The following is a 20027-nucleotide window of genomic DNA, read 5'->3' as shown; positions in this document are numbered from 1 at the left end:
CGTGTGTCTGTGCGTGTGCGTGTGTCCGTGGAAGGATCCAGCCGGGAGAGGGGGCGGGCGGGGTCTCGCTGCGGAAAGGCCTGCGGAGGGCGCCGGGCGCCGGGGCGGGCCAGGGCGGACGGACAGACAGCCGGCCGCGGCCCCTGACGCACGCTGCGCCCCGGCCCCCTCCCGGGCGGCGGGCCCCGCCGAGGCAGAGGCGCGGCGACGGGGAGGCGGGGGTGGCGGTGTCTGCGCGCACACGCCGGCTCGCAGACACACACACAGACACACACACACACACGCACACGCACACGCGGGCCACGCCACAGACACACGACACGCACCGAGCCCCGGCCGGGCGCCGCGCACACTCGCACCCGCGCGCAGGCCCCGCAGCCGCCGCCGCCGCCGCCGGAAGCGGCGCTCGGCCCGGATCCCGGCTGGGCTGGAGGTGAGTGAATCCCTCCGGATCCGAGCGCCCGCGGCCGCCGGAGGCGGTGGGAGTGAGGGCTGGGACCGGAGGGCACCCTTCCTCCGCCGGTGGGGGTGGGGCTTGCTGGGGGGTGGGGGGGACCACAGCAGGGGGAGGATGAGACCGGGAAAGCCACCCCCAGGGGCTCCCGGGTCTGGGGATCGCCGCGAGACATCCCCCCCGGCCCCCGGGGGACCACCCTGTGCGGGCGAACTGGTGGCGGTGGACGGAGACGGGGTGGGAGGACGCGGAGGACGGTCGGTGAGGTGAGCATCTTTGGGGGGTGGTGCAGAGGCTTGATGGTGGACGGCTGTACCAGTCCGTGCCACACGGCACCTCTCTGCCTCCATCGTCGCGAATCGGGGACCCTAGCCCCCCTCTCTTACGGAGTGCCGCCGGGGTCGAGGGATTCGTGTTCGCAGCCGGTAAGGGGGGTTGGATTGGCGCTGCTCCAGGGGGAGGGGGACAGGGTGGGGCTTTACCCCCTTTACCCGCAGGAGGGCGGTGGATTTGGTAAGAGGACCAGGTTCGGGGAGTGGGGGTCCCCTGGGTGGGCGGGGACCCTTGCAAAAGCTTTGCCCCCTGTCTCCGCGGTGCTGGCGTGGGTCAAGCAGGCAGAGCAGGGAGCTGCCCCGGGGAAGCAGCAGAAATCGGCGTAGACTGCGCTCTGGCAGGGCTGGGGCCACTGCCGGGCTGCGTGTGTTTGTGAGTGTGTGTGTGGTGTGTGTGTGTGTGTGTGTGTGTGTGTGTGTGTGTGTGTGTGTGGACTCCAGCAACTGGCAGAAGATGGGGGCAGGGGGGTGGGCGTGTTGGCTGGTGGGGCGGTGTGTGCACGTGGGGAGGGTGCTGCGTGCCCACAGGGCTGTGTGCGGGGATGGACCCTGCTCTGTCTGCACACACACACACACACACACACACACACACTGTCCATAGCCCCAGCAGGATTTTCTTGGAATGTCTGGAGGGCGCAGGCTGGTGTGTGTGTGTGTGTGTGTGTGTGTGTGTGTGCGCGCGCACTCGGGAAGCGTGTGTCCAGGACAGGAGCGGCCACGGTGTGTCAGGCGTGCCCAAGGAGACAGACGAAAAACGGATGGGGGATCTGGCCCTCGGCTTAGCTCAGGATAGCTCAGGAGGATCGTGGTACTTGAGGGCACTTTCTGTAGCTTTGCGCTCTGTCCGTCCTGTGCCCCTTCCATCCCCCCCTCCCCCCCCAACTCCTCCTGCCTCAGTGGCTACCTCTGGAGGGCACTGCCTCTTCCCCCTGCCGGGACACAGGTGTTGGACTGAGTGTGTGTGTGTGTGTGTGTGTGTGTGTGTGTGTGTGTCCGGGCTGCGGCTGTCACTGTCAGCAGGCCAGGTTGTTGGAGGAGGAAAGCTGGGGGGGGGGGGTGAGGAGGGGGCTGCTAGCAACACCTGGAGGAATGTGGTGGAAGCTGCCAGCCCCTGGGCTGCCTGGTTTAGTTACTGAAGGACATTTTCATGTGGGGAGCCGCATCTTGGGGGGGGGGGTGCTGGGAGGATTTGCTTGTGTACGTGTGTGTGCATGGCTCACGCACCTGTTCCCGTGGCCTGTGGGCACCTGTGGGACATGCTGCGTCTAGGCCATCCGTAGGGCATGTGGGCCTGCACATGTGTGCAAATACGTGGGATTCCTACGAGGAATGTGCACGCACACACACACACACACACACACGCACTGTCTGTAGGCATCTGTCCGGAGCGAGCTGTGACCCTGGAGCTGGGTACGTGGGCGAGGTCCCCTGGGCCATCTGCCCCTGGGCAGGAACAAAGAGGAGTGATCGAAGGGGGGGGTGTGTCAGATAGAAGTGTGTGTGACGTCAGCACGGGCCTGTGGGTGTGACGTCAGTTCCAGACTGCCAGTGACGTCACTGGGACAGCAGCATGAGGGGTCACCCCCGGCAGCCGGACTGTGTGATGTCAGCGGGAGGGTGTGTGGCTGAATGTGGTTATGTCCCTTGTGTTGTAGGGGGGGTGACAAGGGGAGGGGGTAGAGTCTCTGAGTGAGCGGTCCCTTCCCAGGTGCCCCAAGTGGGTGTGGGGCCCCCTTTCCTTAAGGTGCCCTCCCCTCACAGAGGCATCGCCTCTGCCCCCCCCCCCCACCATTTCCTATGGGGCGCCTCTTCCCCTGTCCCCACCGGCCCTGTTCTCCGTCAGCCCCGGCCAGGTCACAGAGCCAGGGCGTGTGTGCAAATGCATGTGACAACACAGCCAGAGGGACAGCGCCTGCTACTTCCAGGCCCATGGGGCTGCTCTGTGTTTTCTGATTTAGGCATTCCTGTCGCCCCTCTGGGCCTCGGTTTCTCATCTGTCACCTGGGGCGGGGGTGGCTAGAAAGGTAAGGGGTGCCACAGGACACCGGTGGGCCTCTGGGGGGTGGGGGGCCTGGCACAGGGTGGGGGCTCGGCACACCAAGTCCCCTGGCCTCCCGCTCCGCCAGCTCGGGGCCGGTGCTCCTGTCTTCGTTCAAGTCTAACTTCGTAGAGAACTTCTTTTTCTCTCCTTGGATCCTTACGGCAGTCCTGTGGGGCTGGCAGGCCGGCTGCTCTCGTGGGGACACTTGACAGATGACCGATGAGCACCCGGAGGCCTGAAGGAGAGAGTAAGCTGGCTGGTGATTGAGTCCTTGGCGAGAGTTTGCCCCCATCTCGCTACTCCAGCTCCACCGGTGCAGGTGCAGGGAGACAGGCTGGGGTGGCAGGTCCCTTCCCGCGGGGCGCTCTCATCTTTTATGGAGGGACAGGGGGCTCTGCGCAGTGGGGGTGGCGAATGCCCGGGGCCGAGGGGTCCCCTGTAGAGGCTGCTTCTGGATTCCTAGTCCGGTCTTGATTGTTCAGAGATAGGCGGGGTGACAGAAATGGGTGCTTCCGGCCGAGCCGTTGTGAGCCTGCTCCAGTACGCGCCATGCCCGCTCCCCAGTGTGACTTCCCTGTCCCCTGAAGTCTGCAGCGTGTCTGCTCTGGAAGCAGAACTGGTTCCAGTGACACCTCCGCTGAGCGCTGAGTGGCTGTGTGTGACACGGGGGGTCAGCCGCTCTCTCCCTGCGCCTGCCAGGCGGTGGCTGCCGTCTCGCAGGCTCAGTGAGCGAGCGTGAGAGTGTGGCGTCCGCGCGCAGGGCCAGGAGGTGCCCATCGCCGTTACCCTCGCCCGTGCCAGCTACGGTGCCCCCCCACCTCCCGGGCCCAGGCCCATCCTCTGCCCACACCCCGCAGTCTGCCGGGCAGAGCAGAAAGCCAGGGAACAGGATGGCCTGGAAGCTGGAGCCTCCTTCCTTAGCGAGTCAGGCCTCGTCAGGGACAGCATTAATAGTCCAGAAGGTTAACGCAATCCTCTGCCTCCCGCTGTCCTGGTCCAATCCCCTATTAAAGTAACCTTCCCGTGGCTCAATTAGCACCGGGGGCAGAGTCACTGCCATTATTTCCGGGTGGCCCTTATTAGTCCGAGGTGTCCGGGGGTTGGAATAATAGAGCCCCTCCCCCTCTGCTCTGCAGACAGTCCCCCAGGAAGGCCCCAGAGAGGCCCTGAGGGGGCAGAAAGGGTCTGGGGGTCTCAGGCCCGGTCCACAAGCCTCCCGTGCTCCTCCTCAGGGTGGGTGACCTGTGACATCCCGAAGCCAGCAGCGTGCACTCTTGCTGTCCCCGCCATGGCCTCGGCCGCGGTCCCCCTCGACCCCTGTGTCTCCCTCCGTCTCACTTGTGGAACCAGTAGGGGCCCGGGGGCCAAATTCTGCCTCTTTCTGACAGTGTGTGTCTTGGGCGAGTAGGTTCCCTTCCAGAAGGCCCTGCTTCCTCGATATAAAGTGGGGATAATGACACCGGTTTCCTAACTTTTCCAGCGTGGTTACATAAGCGAATGTCAAGTGTGGAGCATTGTGTCTGGCACATAGTAGGTGTCGATTAGATGAGTTCCCTCCCCCTTCCCATCTGTCTTCCTTATTCATTCCTGGTTCTCTGGAGTGGGTCCTGGGCTGTGTATGTGTGTGTGTGCGTGTGTGTGTATGTGTATCCTTCTCTCTTTCAGCTTCCACGTTCACCCCCTGAAATACATAGAAACTGTTTCTGGAGCTGGGCCGGGGATGGGGGGGGGCGGTGCCCGCAGAAATATTAGAAGGGCCTGAGAGCTGCCTGCGCCCCCCCCCCCCCCCCCCGGCTGGGATGTGCAGAGGGGCTGGGCGGGGGCAGGGCGTATCTTGGCGTGTGCATATCCCTGTGCACGGGTGTGCCTCTGAGTGTGACGCGGCATGTGCATGTGCACACGGGTCCCCACCTCTCCCAGGGGAAAGTGGGGAACAGTTCTGAGGGCCTCCTGACCAGGTTGCTCTGGGCGCAGCCCCACGACTCAGGCCTGATTCATTTTCCTTCCTTGGCCTTGTCTTTGTCCTCTCCGCAGTTCTCTTTGGATGGGGGAGAGACACAGGCAGTGGGGTCAGCATGGCCCATCTTCCCTGCTTCCTGGGCTTCTCATTACCTGGTGTGTGTGTGTGTGTGTGTGTGCGCGCGCGCGCGCGCGCGCGCGCGCACATGCGGGGCGTTCGTGGTTCTGCGTGTTTAGCTAGTTCTTGTCTGTCTCCTACTATGTTGTCAGCTCCACACAGGGGGAGACTTGTAGGCCCTCAAAAATTATTTGTGGAACAGTTCCTCTTATCGACATGCTATTGAGGTTGGACTGTGCATTTTGCATTCAGCGCACACGCACGCACGCACGCACACACACACGCACGCACAAGCATATCTGACTCAGGGATAGCTGCTGGGTCTGGGGCTCAGGCAGGAACCTACAGAGATGAGTTTCCGTCCTGGATGAGAGAGGGGACGCGTGGGGCATCAGCCAAGGGCCCAGTGTGGGGCCTGCACACAGTAGGGCTTGTGTGCCAGGCGTTTCTTGGGTGTCTGTGACCCTCCCCCGAGGGGGCTGGCACTACAGGCTTGAAGGTCAGGTGCTCCCGCAGCCTGGGAGGGGGGAGGGGAAGAGGCTGGAGCCTCTTCTGCTCAGGGCAGTGCAGGATCCCCGGGATAGCGCACCTGCTATGTGCCAGGCACAGGGCAAAACACGGTCTATTATCTTGTTTAATTTTGCCTGGAGGATTGTGAAAGAGGTCCAGCCGGCCTCTGGGTGGGGGCAGGCCAGGTGGAGAGACCACGTGAGCCGAGGTCTGGAGGTCGGAAAGCCTGGAGTGGAGTTTGGGAAGATGAGTCTGGAATGTAGTTTGAGGATCAAATTACACAGGACCGTAAACTTTGGGCTAAGAAAGGGAGCCTTACCCGGTTGGTCCCGGAGTGCCTTTGTGAAAATGCAGAATCTTGGGCCGCTTCGGGGGAGATTTTGATTCAGTAGGGTCCAAGGGGGGGGGGGGGGGACCTGCCTCGTGAGTGTGCTTCCAGGATATTAATTCACCCACGTTTGCCGGTTGGAAGGCGGCTGAGGGGGCTGCGTCTTCCAGACTCTTCCCACTCACCCTGGGGAGGCAACAAAGCCATCTGCATTTTTCAAGGAGCCTGAGCTCAGAGAAGGGTGGCCCCTTCTCTGCAGCGAGGCCAGGCCAGTACTGACTAACGGTTGCCATGAGCCCTGACTGCTGCTCTGAGCTTGTCCAGTGGCCCTCGTTCAATCCTCAGAACGACCCTAGGCAGCGCTCCTGTTGCACACATGAGGAAACGGAGGCAGAGTCCGCGGTCCCGGGTTCGAGGCCGCCTCGCTGGTAAAGGCGTGACAGTGCGGCTGGGGATGTAGTGAGACTGGAGAGGGCCTGCCCGGCGTCCTGGACGGGCGATGCCCTCCCTCTCCCTTCCTTTGGTTTCGGAGGCGGGGTGGGGGTGGGGGCGCGGGTGGAGCTCAGCCTTTGGTCCTGCAGAGGTCAGAGGCAGGCGGGCGGGCGTGCGGGTGAGAGCAGAGAAGCCAGAGGAGGGCGAAAGCCTGGCTGCGTAGCTGCGGGCCCCAGGCCGGTCATCCGGTGGGCGCCCTGGCCGAGGCAGGTCCGGATCTGGCTGGCGGCGGGGTGTGCCCATCCCCGGGGGGCGCGTCCGGGGCGCAGCCCCCCGCGGGGCACCTGTTCCGTGGCGGGGCGGGCGGGGTGGCCGGGAGCGCGCGCACGGAGCCCCCGCCCCCCCTCCCCCCGGGGCCGCCAGCTCTCCCGCCCGCGCCGCCTCCCGCTGCCCGCAGCCCGCCCGGTTTCTGCCTTACTTCCCTGTGCTTAGAATTTGCAGCCGCATCCCTTGACGCTCGCAGCCAATTTCACGGCCTCTGGGCTCGGCACGGCGTGCGGATCGTAAACCCGCGGGCTCCGGGCAGGGGCTGGCGGCAGGTCTCGTGCGGGCGTTGGGGGGGGGGGGGGGCGCGTAGGGAAGGGGGCGGAGGCCCGCGGGAGCCAGGACCCAGCGATGTGTGGGCCGGGGGGGGGGGGGTGTCAGGTGGGCGTGGATGGAATGGGGGCGTCGCCGAGAAGTGCCCTGGGCGTGCAGCGCGGGTGTGCAGGCGGGGCCGGTGCGCGCTGGCATCGGGGGAGGCGTTTCTGGGCGCGCCTGGGTCCTGGTGCGTTGCGTTGGCCGGTGAGTCCGGGTAGGGGCCCCTGTGCCCGTGGGCATGTTTGTCCGGGTGTGTATGGTGAAGCCTGCGTGTGTGTGCGGGGCTGTCCCCGGTGAAGGGGGAGGGCCGTGCATTCCCAGAGGTGTGTCGGGGGTGGGTGTCGCGGCAGCGGCCCCAGGCGTGGGGGCACCCGTGTGGGTCTGCGTGTCGGGGTGGGCACCCCTATATCCGGGTCTGTGCGCACCCGCGGGTCTGAGGGAATGTGCGACTCTGGTGCGTTAGTTGCTGTCTGGCTGTCCTGTGGGTGCTGGTGCGTGTGCGAGGGGCCGGGGTCCCATCCCCTTCTGCTGGCCACTGGGCTCAGGGTCGAGTGAGAGGGAAGTATCTCCCCCCCACCCCCACCCCTACCCCCACCCCCGGGGACCTGGGCCTGGGAGCCCTTTCCAGAAGCCAGCTGGTGCGTCCTTGTTCTCTGCCTTTGAGTGGGGGCGACCGAGTTGAGGCAGCGCGGGGCCCGCGTGTGTTTCTGGGCTGTAGCCGCCAGCTGCCAGCGCTGGGTGGGTCTGCATATGTTTATGAATGGCAGTCTCGAGGGGGGGCAAGGTGTGAGCCCCTGCCTGTGCCGGAGGACTGGAAGTGCCATCTGGGCTGCTGGGGGTGGGGGGTGGGGGGCCAGACAGGGAGGGGGGGCCCCGGAGGAAGAGAGTGAGCACACGCGTGTGCACGTGCGCCCACAGAGGGAGGAAGGTTGGGTCGAGGCTCGTCTGTCTGGAAGCCTGTGCGTCTGCGCAGGTGGCGGTCAGGCAGGTCTGTTACTCTTGGGGCGTGTGAGTGCCTATTGGCAGGGCACAGGCTGGGGGCGCCCTGGGGGGAAGGGCGTGTTCCAGTCTGGGCTGGGAGTTGTGAATGAAAACTGTGAGGCCGGGGCAGGGGGTTGGGGGGGGGCGCTCGCTCCCTGCAGCGGAGGGGATGGGGCTCAGGCTGCAGAAGGAGTAGGCTGTGTTGATGTTGCGGTGACCGGCGGGAGGGTGGTGTGGTTGCACACGTGAGGAGGGAGGGTGTGTGTGTGTGTGTGTGTGTGTGTGTGTGGGCACCGGGCAGCAGGCAGTGGGAGGGGGTGGGGGCCAGCCCCACCTGGCTGTGCTGTGTGTGTGTCCATGACGAGTGGGGCGTCTGGCTGGGACTGTGGCTTGGGAAGAGCCTCCAGGCTCTGGGGCCCTGCAGGGAGGCGGGGACACGGGCTGGGGTTGGGTGGGGTGGTGGGGGGGGGTCCCTTAGGCTCCCAGAAGAATCTTCCCATCTGTTGCTTGCCCTTCCTGTCCAGGAGCCACGGAGGGATGGAAAGATGTCCTGTGGCCCCTGGCCCCTTCCCTCCCCTTCCCTCCCAACCCGAGGGGATAGGATGGGGACCCAGCCTTCCATTTCTCTCGCTCCGTCATCTTTCTGTCCCCGTCTCCCAGCCTCCCTCTCCCTCCATCCCTCCCTTCTCTCTGCCTCCTCCCTCTCTCTCACACTGATATTCATTTGTGGTATATTCGGTTGCCATGGGAAACCTAAGAAAGAAGTGAGTGTACCCTTCAAGACTTCAGCATTTTTCCTCCTCCCTCCCTCCTGCTGCCCCCCTCCCCCTCCTTCTCTCCTCCTCTCCTCTCCCTCCCTCCCCTCTCTCCCCCTCGCTTCCTCTCGCAGAAGGAGAGGACCCGGGTGAGAAGCTGCTGTCGCCTGGACCGGGACCCGGGACCCGAGACTCCGTTGCTACTGCTGCTGTGGCCACCGCTGCCGTGGGGACTTCCCTGAGACCAGGCCAGGGATAGAGCCTCGCTGGCCGGAGGGGCCCCCTTTGCCCGCAGACATCGGTAAGGACAGGGTCCTTCTGACTGTGTGCCAGCGCGTGGCTGTGTGTGAGCAGGGCGCGGGTGACCCGGCATCGCGAACCGTGATGTGGTCCGGCCTGTCTCCTGTTTGTCCCCTCCTGCCCTGCCCGGCTCCCGCCCCCGACCGTGGGCACCCCCCCCCGCCCCTCCCCAGCTTCCCTTCCACGGGGCCTGGGAGGCAGCTGGCGGAGCCGCAGGCCTTTGGGGGGGTTGGGACAGGTCCACCGTGGAGGGTGGGAGGAAACCCCACCCCTGCCCCTTCGCCCAACTGAGAGGCCAGGCCGGGCCCGCCTGCACCCTGGCAGGGCAGGGGAATCTGTGCAAGGGCTGGGCTGGGGACCAGCTTCCAGGGGTAAGAGAACGTGGTCTCTTCTCCTCCCTCCGGTGGGGGGGCCTTCCCACTGTCGAGAGGGGCAGACCGAGGGGCCTGGAGTGAGCCGGGAGCAGAGAAACGCGGGGCAGAATCAATCCCGGGCCTGATCCAGCGTCTGGGATTTTGGAGGCGGCAGGGAGAGCAGTCAGACAGTAGGAGGCCGCAGGCAGGCAGGCAGGCAGGCCAGCAGGCAGGAGCTGCTCCGTCTAGGCTGGGGCTGGTGGCCGCCCTGGAGAGGAGAGGCTGTCACTGTCACCGCGGCTGTGTTGGTGGTGGCCACGTGGAGAGAGCTGTGGTCCGGGCGGTGCTGAGTGATGGTGGTTGCCTTGGCGAGGGAGCCGCCTCTGTGGCATTGTGGTCTCCATGGAGAGAGGAGGAGACAGAGGGAGGAGGCTGGCTGTCTGGGCACGGTGTTGGTGGTTGCTAAGGAGAGGGAGATGCCGTCTCTAGGACGGGGTGGTCCCCACGTGGAGGGGCCGTGGCCGCCGAGGTGTTGCGGGCCCCGGGGACGGGCCCCGCGCTGGGTGCTCTGGAGGGGCCCGGCGGGGAGAGAGCGGGGTGGTGGGGGCTCCCTGGGGGACAGTGGGGGTGCGGCGAGGGAGGGGCTGCTGCCGTGGACTTGGGCCGAAGCGGGGTTCTTCGCGGGGGAGCCAAGCACAGTGGGGGGGGTCTGAGGGGTGCCCTTCCCTTCTGTGGCTCACCCTGCCTGTCCATGTGGCCCGCCTGGAGACGCCCTCTCTTGCCTGTTCTTCCCCCCCACTTCTGTGGCCACGTTCTCCCGCCTCTGTCTTCCTCGAGCCTTCTTCCTCCCCTGGGCCTTTGAGCATACACGTCCCTCATCCGGATGCGTGTTCCCTCCTTGTCCCCCTGTGACTTTGTCCCCACCGGTCACGTTTGCCGTGCTCTGGGATACCTGGCATTGCTACCCGCCTTTGAGGTATCAGATAGGGCAAGTAACTTGCCCAAGGTCACACAGCAGGTGTGCACTGGGGCTGGGATTTGACCCCCCGCCCCTCCGGGGCACCTGTGTCCCCAGACGTCCAGCTCACTAGACCTGACTCCTCCCCTGGGAACCTGTCCCTCCGTGAATACCTCACCCACGGTTGTCTCTCTTCCCTCAGACCCCGGGGATTCCTCCGAAGCAAACCTTTCACTTAAATAGTTGGGAGTCGGAAGCGGCATGGAACAGCAGAGTCCTGGGTCTGCCTCCCGACTCTGGCACCCGCAGCCGAGTGGTCCCGTGCCTCGGTTTCCCTCTCTGTAAACCGGAGGCGGTGCGCACGCATCTTGGGATTGGTGCTGCTTGGGGTAACGTAGGTGACGCCCTGGTGTGGTTCGCGGCACACAGTAGACCCTCAGGAAGTTATGACCGTCGTCATAACGTCTTTTAAAAATGATCTAAAAACGATTTTCTGACGTGCCCGGCAAGGACAGAGGTGACTTCTCACCGGAGACCTGCCTCCCTGTGCCCTTCGCCATGACCCTCGAGCGGCGGAGGCGATGAACGGACGTGGTGGGGGCTGGAGAGGAGAAGGGCCCCCTGACACTCGCGCAGCACCTTGGTTGCTGAGCCAGCCCGGGACCAGGTGCGGCTCCCTGTCCTGTGCTACCTGCGCGTTTGCCCCAGGGGCCTGTGTGCGCGCTGGTCTGAGTCCCCTGCCTCCTGGCTTCCTTCACAGGGCGCGGGTGTCCTGAGCCTGCTCAGCCAGCCCTGGCCTGGGGCACAGCGTCTCAGGCGAGCGGTGGCCGGTGTGGTCGCGTCCCGGGAAGAGCAGATTCAGGGACAGTGTTTCCCGCCACCAGGGGACAGGCCAGGCAGCGGATGGAGAAGGATGTCCAGAGAGGGACATTTGGGGGATCTGGAGGGCGACGGACGGGATGACTGTCTGAGTGGCAAAGACCCGAGTTCAGGTCCTCTGCCACTTTCGAGGTGGGTGGCCCTGGGCACGTTTCTTGCCCTGTGGGGCCTCAGCTCTCTCCTTCGGAACCCGTCAGCCCTTCTTTGCAGTTCAGGTGACCCGCGGGGAGCGGGGAGAGGGCGTGGAGGCACCGACGACCCCAGTTCCTCCCAAGAGACTTTCTAACGGTCAGAGCGGTCTCGTCTCCAGGGGGAGAGGCACCAGTGAGGCCGCAGGAGGCTGGCAGGACAGAGGGTCTGGGATCACCGGACCTCGGTGCACATCCCCACATTGCCATTTATGGGCTGTGGGGTCTCGGGAGCCTCGATTTCCCCACCTGCACGGTGGGAGGAATAAAAAGGAATTCAGGTGTGTGGGAGAGACGGGCTTCCCTTGAATCTGCACAGCAGGCCGTTTTCCAGAAGAGAGAAATGAGGCCCAAGGGGCTCGCCGGGTTTATAGCGGCCACACCAACGGCTGCTCTTTCCTGAGCTTCCTGCTTCCTGCTCCCTGCTTCCCCTGGGGCTCCCGGTCTTACTGAGTTCCTCGGCCTTTGCGCTTGGCTGTTCTTTTTGCAGGAGTTGCCATTCCTTCTGGGCTCACTGCTGCCCTCCAGGCTGGGTACAGGGCTGTCTCTTCCGGTTCAGTGTCGTCCCCCCCCCCCCCCCCCCCCGGCCACTCTGTTTGTGGCTCTGGGCTTCTTCCCTCTTTTGGTTTCCTTTAGCCCCTAATACAACCAGATGCTAATTTGCTTATTTGTCTATTTATTATCTACCCTTCCTCTCCCCCGTGGTGTCCGCTCACGAGGGCAGGGGCTTTTTCTGTCTTGTTCCCTGCGTTATCCCAAGGGCCTCGAATGGGGCCTGGCACAAAGTATATGTTCAATAAATACGTGGTGAATGCCCGGACGGGTAACCCTGCAGCCGCCCTCGGATGCCTGTCTCGTCACTCCCATTTCCCCCCCAAGGAAAGGGAGGCTGGGGACGCCTGGTAAACCGGCTGTGGATACAGAGTAGGTGTAGATCTGACCCCGGATCGGGCTGACTCCAGGTCAAGTGCTTTTTCTGCGACCTTGCTGGGGGCCTGACCTTTCAAGCTAGAGAGTGTGGGCTTCGCTCTGAATGCAGAGGCAAAAAAAAAAAAAAAAAAAAAAAAAATCACAGAAAGGCTGTTATGTAGGGAAGGCTCCTGCCGTAAGGAAGAGTTTTGGTAGCAGCCCGGATTGTCCACAGCAATCAGGTCGGGTCAGCTGCTCACCAGCTGCGTGACCTTAGGCGAATTACTTAACCGCTCTGTGTCTCAGTTTACCTGCCTGTAAAGTGGGGATGATACGTTGGCTGAGCTAGGCAGGCTTCTGGGAGGCTGGGGGCTTTGAGCTGCGATTTGCAGGCTTGACTCCAAGGGCCTCTCCCCAGGGTAGAGTCCTGGGAGGCCTCACTGCTCATGCGTGAGGGATCTGAGCTTTTGACTTCTGAATAGGAGACATTTAAGGTGCTTGGAAAAGGCCATTTTTCTGCCCTGATGGCCTGGGATTCCCCCCCCCCGCCCCTCCTCCCCCCCAAAAAAAGAGAAAACCAAAGAAAGAAGGAAACTGGTTTTCTTCAAGCACTTACTATTAGCCAGGGATGTTCTGTCTGTATCCCTACTCACAGCCACAGCCCAGGCGGAGATGATTATGCCCATTTCACAGATGACCTAACTCAGGTTTGGGGAAATTCTCCATAGGGTGCGGAGCAGGGGTTTGGACCTCGGCGCAGGGGCTCCTGCCTGCGCTATATCCGCTCAGGGGAGGGATGATGGAGGTGCTTGGAGTTGATCTGCTCTAGGGTTACCCGGGGGTGTGGGCTGTTGACCCCAGCCCCACCAGGATGGAGCTTTGAGAGCCCTGGCCCCCGATTTTGGAGGCAGGACCTCAAGGGGCTGTGGCATGAACAGCCTGCTCTCCCCAGCCAGGCTGCCCCCGCCCCCCCCAGCCCCCTGCTGGCAATGACAGAAGCCCAGGGAATAGATCTGGCCTTGTGTGCTGTCCCAGTGACTCGCTCAAGACCCCATTTGTTTGGGGAGGAGAAAGGGGGGTCTGTGGTACCCAACAGAGGTGGGATTCATAGACAGGGCCCGGGGGAGGGGAGTGGGCTGCCTGGTACGGGCCAGGCCTGGAGGGGGGCCAGGAGGGAGAGAGAGGAGGAGGGGTCCCGCCTGTACCATTGGGGCAGAGTCTTCTACTCTGGGTGAGGGTCTGCGTGGGTGGAGGTGCGGGAAGAGGGAGGTGGGAGTCTTACCCTCATTACTTCCTCGTCTGTAGGAAGGAGAGTGTCGTGGCCCTGTCCTCAGGGAGTCCCTAGTCTTAGAGGAGAAGAGAGACTATGCCATCAGTCCCCCGGCTGGAGGGGATAGAGCCTTAACTCCCGGGAGCCCTAGTCTGAGGGTAGAGGTTCAATCTGCTTTATGAGTGTTGGAGTAAAGAACAGTCCCTCTGAGTGGAGGCCCCCTGAGATCTGGGAAGACTTCTTGGAAGAGGCAGTCCCTAGGGATGGGTAAGGGGTGAGATTTAGGGCAGGGGCGACTGGAGGGCCCTGTTCTGTGGTTGGAAGCGAGGCAAAGTGCGTTGGATCCCGATTCGGAGTGGTCATGTGTACCCGAGTCTCTCTCTCTCTCCGTGTAGTCGTCTGCGAAATGGGGACATTGCCTGTGGACGCTGCTGGGCTCCTACAGGGGATAGAACGAGACAGGGTTGCAGAGAGGAGTGTCTGCACCCACTAGGCCCGTAGGGCTGCGGGGGGCTGCACGGTTGGTAAGGCCTGACCGGAAGCTGCTGAAAATCCCGCCCCCACCCCCCGACCCCCTGCCTCTACACTGGGTCACACACGGCTCGGCCAGCCTCGCTTCTGAGCTGTGGAGCAGAGCCAGGGGCCATAGCTCTCCTTTCTGCCTCTGACTTGCTGTGTGACCCTGGCCAATCCCACACCCTGTCTGGGCCTCAGGCTGAGACCCAGCCCCTCTTCTTGAGAATATCATCTGAAGTCTGTGGGGAGACGCAGACCTTCCCCTCCCCACTCAGGGCTGGGCTTTAAAGGGTGGAGGTGGGAGCTCTCCAAGGATCCTGAGCATCCTGGGAAGAGATGGGCCGCGGGGGGGGGGGGGTTGGCAGTGGAGAGCGGGTACCCCAGATGACGGCGACTTGGGGGCTCTCGAGCTAAGCAGAGACTTGAGCAAGGAGGCCTTTCTTGCTTCTGCCAGTCATTCTGGGGTGTTGGCTTGGGGTCAGTGGGTCAGAGCAGAGAAACTCCTGGGGCCGTAGGATGGGGTGACACAGGCGCCTGGGTGGCTCAGTCGGTTAAGCGTCCGACTTCAGCCAGGTCACGATCTCGCGGTCTGCGAGTTCGAGCCCCGCGTCAGGCTCTGGGCTGATGGCTCAGAGCCTGGAGCCTGTTTCGGATTCTGTGTCTCCCTCTCTCTCTGCCCCTCCCCCGCTCATGCTCTGTCTCTCTCTGTCTCTCTCTCTCTCTCAAATATACATAAACATTAAAGAAAATTTAATAAAAAAGATGGGGTGACACAGTGGTCAAGCGTGTGGGCCGAGGCCTGGGTTCAACTCCCGATTCTACCGTAACAAGTTGCTACATTTCTGAAAAATGGGAATAAAAATAGTCCCCGCCTCCGAGGACTGGTCCTCGAAAGTGCTCGGCGCTGCTCCTGAAATACAGAGGGCTCGAGAAATGCTAACTAACTCTACTTTCTGGGGAGGCTCCTGGCGGCAGGTGCTGGTTGACAGGGCGTCAGAGGCCATTCCAGCCACCGCCTCTCAGGCTGTTGGGGACCCACTGTGGCCTGAGGCCTCCTGGGGTGCTGGGTTGGGAAATGGGGGGGTGCCTGCCAGTCCGGCCCCTCCCATGCTCCCCAGTACTTGACGGACACGATGTGGAAACTGCTGAGTTCTGGAGTAGGCGGTATGGGGGTTCAAGGGGAGCTCCGGGGAAGAGGAACGGGGCTGTCCTCAGGCCTGGGGAGAGGTGGGAGTGGGGCCTCCGCAGGGGATCAGGCCCCCGGAGCGCTGGAGGGTCTGAGCCGGCAGGGTCTCCTCGGCCCGCACTCACGGGCGGGCTGATGCCCAGAGAGGCACGGGCCCAAGGTCACTGGGCGGTGAGAGGCTGGGCTGGGGCTAGAACCCGCGTCCTGTGGCTGTCAACCTGGGTACTTTCACCTTCCGTGGCCCCTGGACCAGCCTGAAGTGGCTGCTTCTGAGCCGATCACCCCAGGGCGTGAATGGAGCTTTCTTGGCTCTGCGTCTGGCTCACTCCTTCGGTGTCTCCCCGGCTCCTGCCCGTCTCCCGTCTCTCCTCTCTGCCCATCTCCGTGGCGGCCTTCGTGTCCCTTCCTCGGGCCGCACGAGGGAGGTGGATGGCCGGCCGCAAGCTGGGCGTGCGCGTGTGTGCACTGGGTTGATTTTTGTGCGTTTGTGGCCCGTTGGAGAGCGTACGCGTAAGGGAAGGTGTGCGTGTATGCTCCCTCTTTCTCACTACGGACCTGACACGTGCCGTCTGTGTATAAAACAGAACGACAACGAGCTGGGGCCCCCTCCCCGTCCCGGGTCGGGCCCTGGCCCGTGTGTCTGGGCACCCGCAAACACATGTGCCCCTTCTGTCTCACCCGTGTGGGGTTTGCCTCGCCGCCTCTGCCCCTTCACCCTGGGCATCTCCCCTCGGGGGCACGGTGGGGGGCCTGGTCCCGATCTGCCTTGGCACCCGGTCCCCTTGCACGGCCCTTTCCCAGCTGTGGGTGGCTGGGTTGGTTGCACGTTTTCCACTCTCAACAACAGTCTGCGTGACTTCAGATATTGGCAGCCGTGACCCGGGCGGGCTGCCCTGTGATGCGGGTGGGCTCGTTAGCGGGGCTCTGCTCCCGAGGTTGAGTGTGGATGTCTGGGTTCCCCTTGCAGCTGTTGGCTGAGGGTTTGGGGGAGGACCCCCATCCTGGACGGGACTCCTGCCTGCGGGGCTCCCTGGGACCTGGGGAGGGGCGGAGCTGGGGGCCCAGGAGGCGCCGGGCTGTCCCTGGGGCAGAATGCTGGGGATTGCAATGCTGTAGCGGGTATGCTGTCCTTTAGTATTCCCTGCCTGCTGTGTCCCAGGACCAGCAGCCTCGGGCCCTCGGCACCTGGCCGCTCAGGGCCCCTTGGTGGCCATAGGCACGCCCGGGCCTTCTGGAGCTGGGGGGGTGGGGCAGGGAAGGTGTTACAAGGACCGGCTCCCAGCCTGTTCTCTCACCTCTGCCTCCCTTGAGCCTCTCCTTCCCTCCTGAGCCAGGGTCAGTCCCGGGACTTCTTCGTTCTCTTGGCCCAGGTGGAGATACCTCGGTGCTGTAGGGAGAAAGTACTGGGCAAACCTTGTCCTCTGGGCGGTGTGGGGGGGGGGGGACCCGATTCTCAGGCTGTCCACAGAATCAAAGGGAATCATGTCTCCCTTTCATTTAACAACACCCAAGTAACGCTTACCGAGTGCGAGATGCTGTTCTAAGAACTTTACGGAAGTGAAATCCTCACCACAATCCAACAAAGTGTCATTATCCCCATCTTACAGATGGAGAAACTGAGGTGCAGAGAGGTTTAGGATCCCGCCCACGGTCGCGTAGCAAGGCAGTGGTGAGACTGGAATTTGAACCTGGGCCGTCTGGCTCCCGCGGCCCCACCGCCTAACCACCTTGCTGTGTTGAGCTCTCTCTCTTTTGTGTGTGTGTGTATTTTTAATTTTTTAAATTGACATCCACATTAGTTAGCATCTAGCACAACAGTGATTTCAGGAGTAGGTTCCTTAATGCCCCTTACCCAGTTAGCCCATCCCCTCGAGCCCTTGATAGCCTGCAGAGAGCAGTGCTCTGGCCAGCCTGGTTCCCTGGTCGGAGCCTTGAGGGCGGTCCAGGGAGGTGGTCCTGGCATGGTCTGGCAGCTTGGGGTCAGGCCGGATCGGAGTGCCTAGCTTATCGCTTACTGAGCAGGTCACTTGGCGTAGCTGATCCCGTTTCCCTGCGTGTCAGACAGGCTAATGGTACTTACCCGGCAGGGCTGTCGTGAGAATTCGGGGCAGTGAGGTACAGGGGGCGCTGGGTACACCGTGGGCACCCGGGACGTGGCGGCCAGCTGCGGGGGCTCCGTGGCAAGGCGAGAGGGAGGCAGTTTAAGGGGTGGCCTGTGCCGGGAGAGGGGAATGTGCACCCTTGGGAGCCTTGACTGGGGAGAGGATGGGCCTCGGGGCGCACGGCGGCCCCTCTCATCACTGGGTGCACACCTGTCCATCCGGTGTGTCCATCATCCTTCTGGACGCAGAGCTGGGACGGTCCGCTCTGTGTGTGTGCGTGTGTGTCGGGGTGGGGGCATACCGCCACCCCCGGTGTCACATGCGTACGTGCATATGCACACCCACGATGGGGACACAACCGAGAACCCTCACTTGCGAGGGCCGGGATGAACCTTGGAGACCCCCTCACCCTGCTGCCTCATTGTTGCAGATGGGGAAACTGAAGCCCAGAGAGGGCAAGGGATTTGCACTGGGGCCCACAGGGAGTCGCGCCGATCTAAAGTTGCCTTACCGGGCAGGACCTTTCCCTAAGATGCGCAGTGACAAGCCCTGCCTTCAGCAGCCCGCCCTGGCCCCGCTGGCCCATCCCCCTCCAGGGTCAGCGCGTTCGGGATGCTTTTCTCCGTCCCGCGCTGTGTTGATTGGACCAGTGGAAGCCGTGCGGACAGAAACCTTGTCTGTCTGCTCATAGATGAGCCTGTGTGCCCAGCACGGAGCCTGGTGCGTGCATAGTAGGTGCTGGTGTACAAGGTGGTCAGTAAACCTTTGTTGACTAAGTGACCTTAGCAATCAGCCCCTCCTGGTCTCTCACGGCAAAGTCTGAATTTCAGAGGGACGGGGACTTGCCCAGGGTAGAGCAGGGAATTGAACCCAGACGTCCTGGCTCCCGGTCCCGGGCCCTCTGCTTTTGTGCACTCATGTACGCATGTAACGCACACACACACACACACACACACACACACACACACACTCCACGCGCTCACTCTGTGCCACGATCCAAAAGCCTCACTCTGATCATTGCTCAATTTTCTAGCTTAAAAGTATCCATCTGTCCATCCCTCTGCCAAAGCCGTGGGCTGGACACCTAATGGGATGCCTGTTCCGGGACCTCCCCCAAGTCTGTGGCTGTCCCCAGGATGGGGCAGGAGTCCCGGAATGGGGCTGTGGGAGGGTAGGGCCTGCCCAAGGGACACTGCCCCAGGCACATTCCCTGCAGCGTCCCCTCCCTCCTTCTGGCCACGTCCACCGAGTCCCACACTGAAATCACTGCTCGAGTGTTCCGGTCCCCTCCATTGCTGGGCCATCTCAGGCTCTTGGGGGAAGGGGGTATCATTCCTAGCGACCAGCCTCCCCTGCCTCCCCCAGGAAGCCTGCCCTAATGCCCGGGAGGATGGTGATTAGCGCGAGGCAGGCTGATTAGCTCAGAAATTAAGTCTTTGTTTCCCTCGCTCCCCAGTTTCCCTAATTGAGCAGATGCAGAGTGGGGGGGGAGGGAAGGGGCTGCCAAGTTGGTCACGGGGCTGGGTGGGGGCCCCTGTGGCTGTGGGCCGGATGCAGGAGGTGGTGGGAGTGATGGGTGGGGGTGGGCACGGGGAGGGGCACGATCGGGGCACAGTTGGGGGGGGCGGGTCGAGGAACACCGGGGTGGGGGTTGCACGGGGGGCCAATCCGCAGGCTGCAGCCCTCTGGGGATCTGCTTACTTGGCTCGGGGAGGGCATCCCTTCCGGGACCCCAGTGGAGGGCTTGTGGGCAATCATTCTTTCCTTCCGGTCCTCACATCCAATCAGTAATCATCACTGCTGTCATTTATTGAGCACCTGCTGCGGGCGGTCCCTGGGCTGAACACCTTTTGGGTATCTCCTTGTTCGGTCCTCAGACGATGGTGCCGGCGTAGGACCCCTCATGTTTTAGGGCAGGGACCTAAGGCTCAGAGAGGTGGCGTGACTCGTCCAAGGTCATACAGCTCCGAGAGCCGTTTGGGCTGGGGAGGGGGGTTCCTGTGATCCAATGGTGGCCAGCCCAGGTCCTGGATGCTGGGGTGAGTGAGACCTTTGTCTTTTTCCTTTCTTGCCTGGAGGTCATTGCATGCACTTTCTCAGGTTGTTGGGAGAGACGTTGACAACAACCGTGACAGTGACAGTGATGATTTATTTAGCGCTTGCTGTGCGCCAGGCAGGTGACAGACGCCCCCAACCATCCCATGAGCCAGGGGCAGATACCCTCTTTTGTTTTTTTTTTTAAGTGGTTAAAATGTTTTGTTTATTTTTGAGAGAAAGAGGGCAGGGGAGGGGGCGGAGAGAGAGGGAGACACAGAACGCGAAGCAGGCTCCAGGCTCCGAGCTGTCAGCTCAGAGCCCCGTGCGGGGCTCGAACCCACGGACCGTGAGATCGTGACCTGAGTGGAAGTCGGATGCTTAACCGACTGAGCCACCCAGGCACCCCAGGGCCCTTCCTCCTTGATCAGCGCTCCGTGTGGTCTATAACACACATAAGGGGCGTGATTCATGCTAGGTGCTCAACCAAGCTTAGTGTCCAGCCCTCCTCCCTGAAGGAGCAGGCTCCTTGAGATCCTGCACCTCTGGGGGCCCCCGGGGGGAGGCCTTCCTCATAACAACCTGTGGGAGAGGGTGACTTTTATTTCCATTCCCCAGATGGGGAAGTTGAGGCTTGCTCAGGAAACGACTCGCCCAACATCTCACAGCTGGTGAGGTATGGCCACCTGCTGAGTGGACATGGCCTTTGGTGGGTCCCTCTCGCCCCTGAAACTTCTTCCATCTTGGATTCCTCTTGCGTCCTGACCCATGTGTTCCTTCTCC

General features: G+C 62.8%; 1 protein-coding gene across 1 annotated transcript in view; it reads left to right on the top strand.

The window, feature by feature from the left end:
* Positions 1-8269: 8269 nt before the first annotated feature.
* The window catches only part of ELFN2 (extracellular leucine rich repeat and fibronectin type III domain containing 2), a 46247-nt gene continuing 34489 nt past the window's right edge, over positions 8270-20027 (top strand). The window contains exon 1 of the mRNA XM_043562503.1: positions 8270-8850. The gene's annotated coding sequence lies outside the window, so the exon portion shown is untranslated. The remainder of the gene's footprint in view (positions 8851-20027) is intronic.

The sequence above is a fragment of the Prionailurus bengalensis genome, chromosome B4, assembly GCF_016509475.1.
Source record: "Prionailurus bengalensis isolate Pbe53 chromosome B4, Fcat_Pben_1.1_paternal_pri, whole genome shotgun sequence".
Lineage (NCBI taxonomy): Eukaryota > Metazoa > Chordata > Mammalia > Carnivora > Felidae > Prionailurus > Prionailurus bengalensis.
This window is presented reverse-complemented; position numbering and strand designations above follow the sequence as displayed.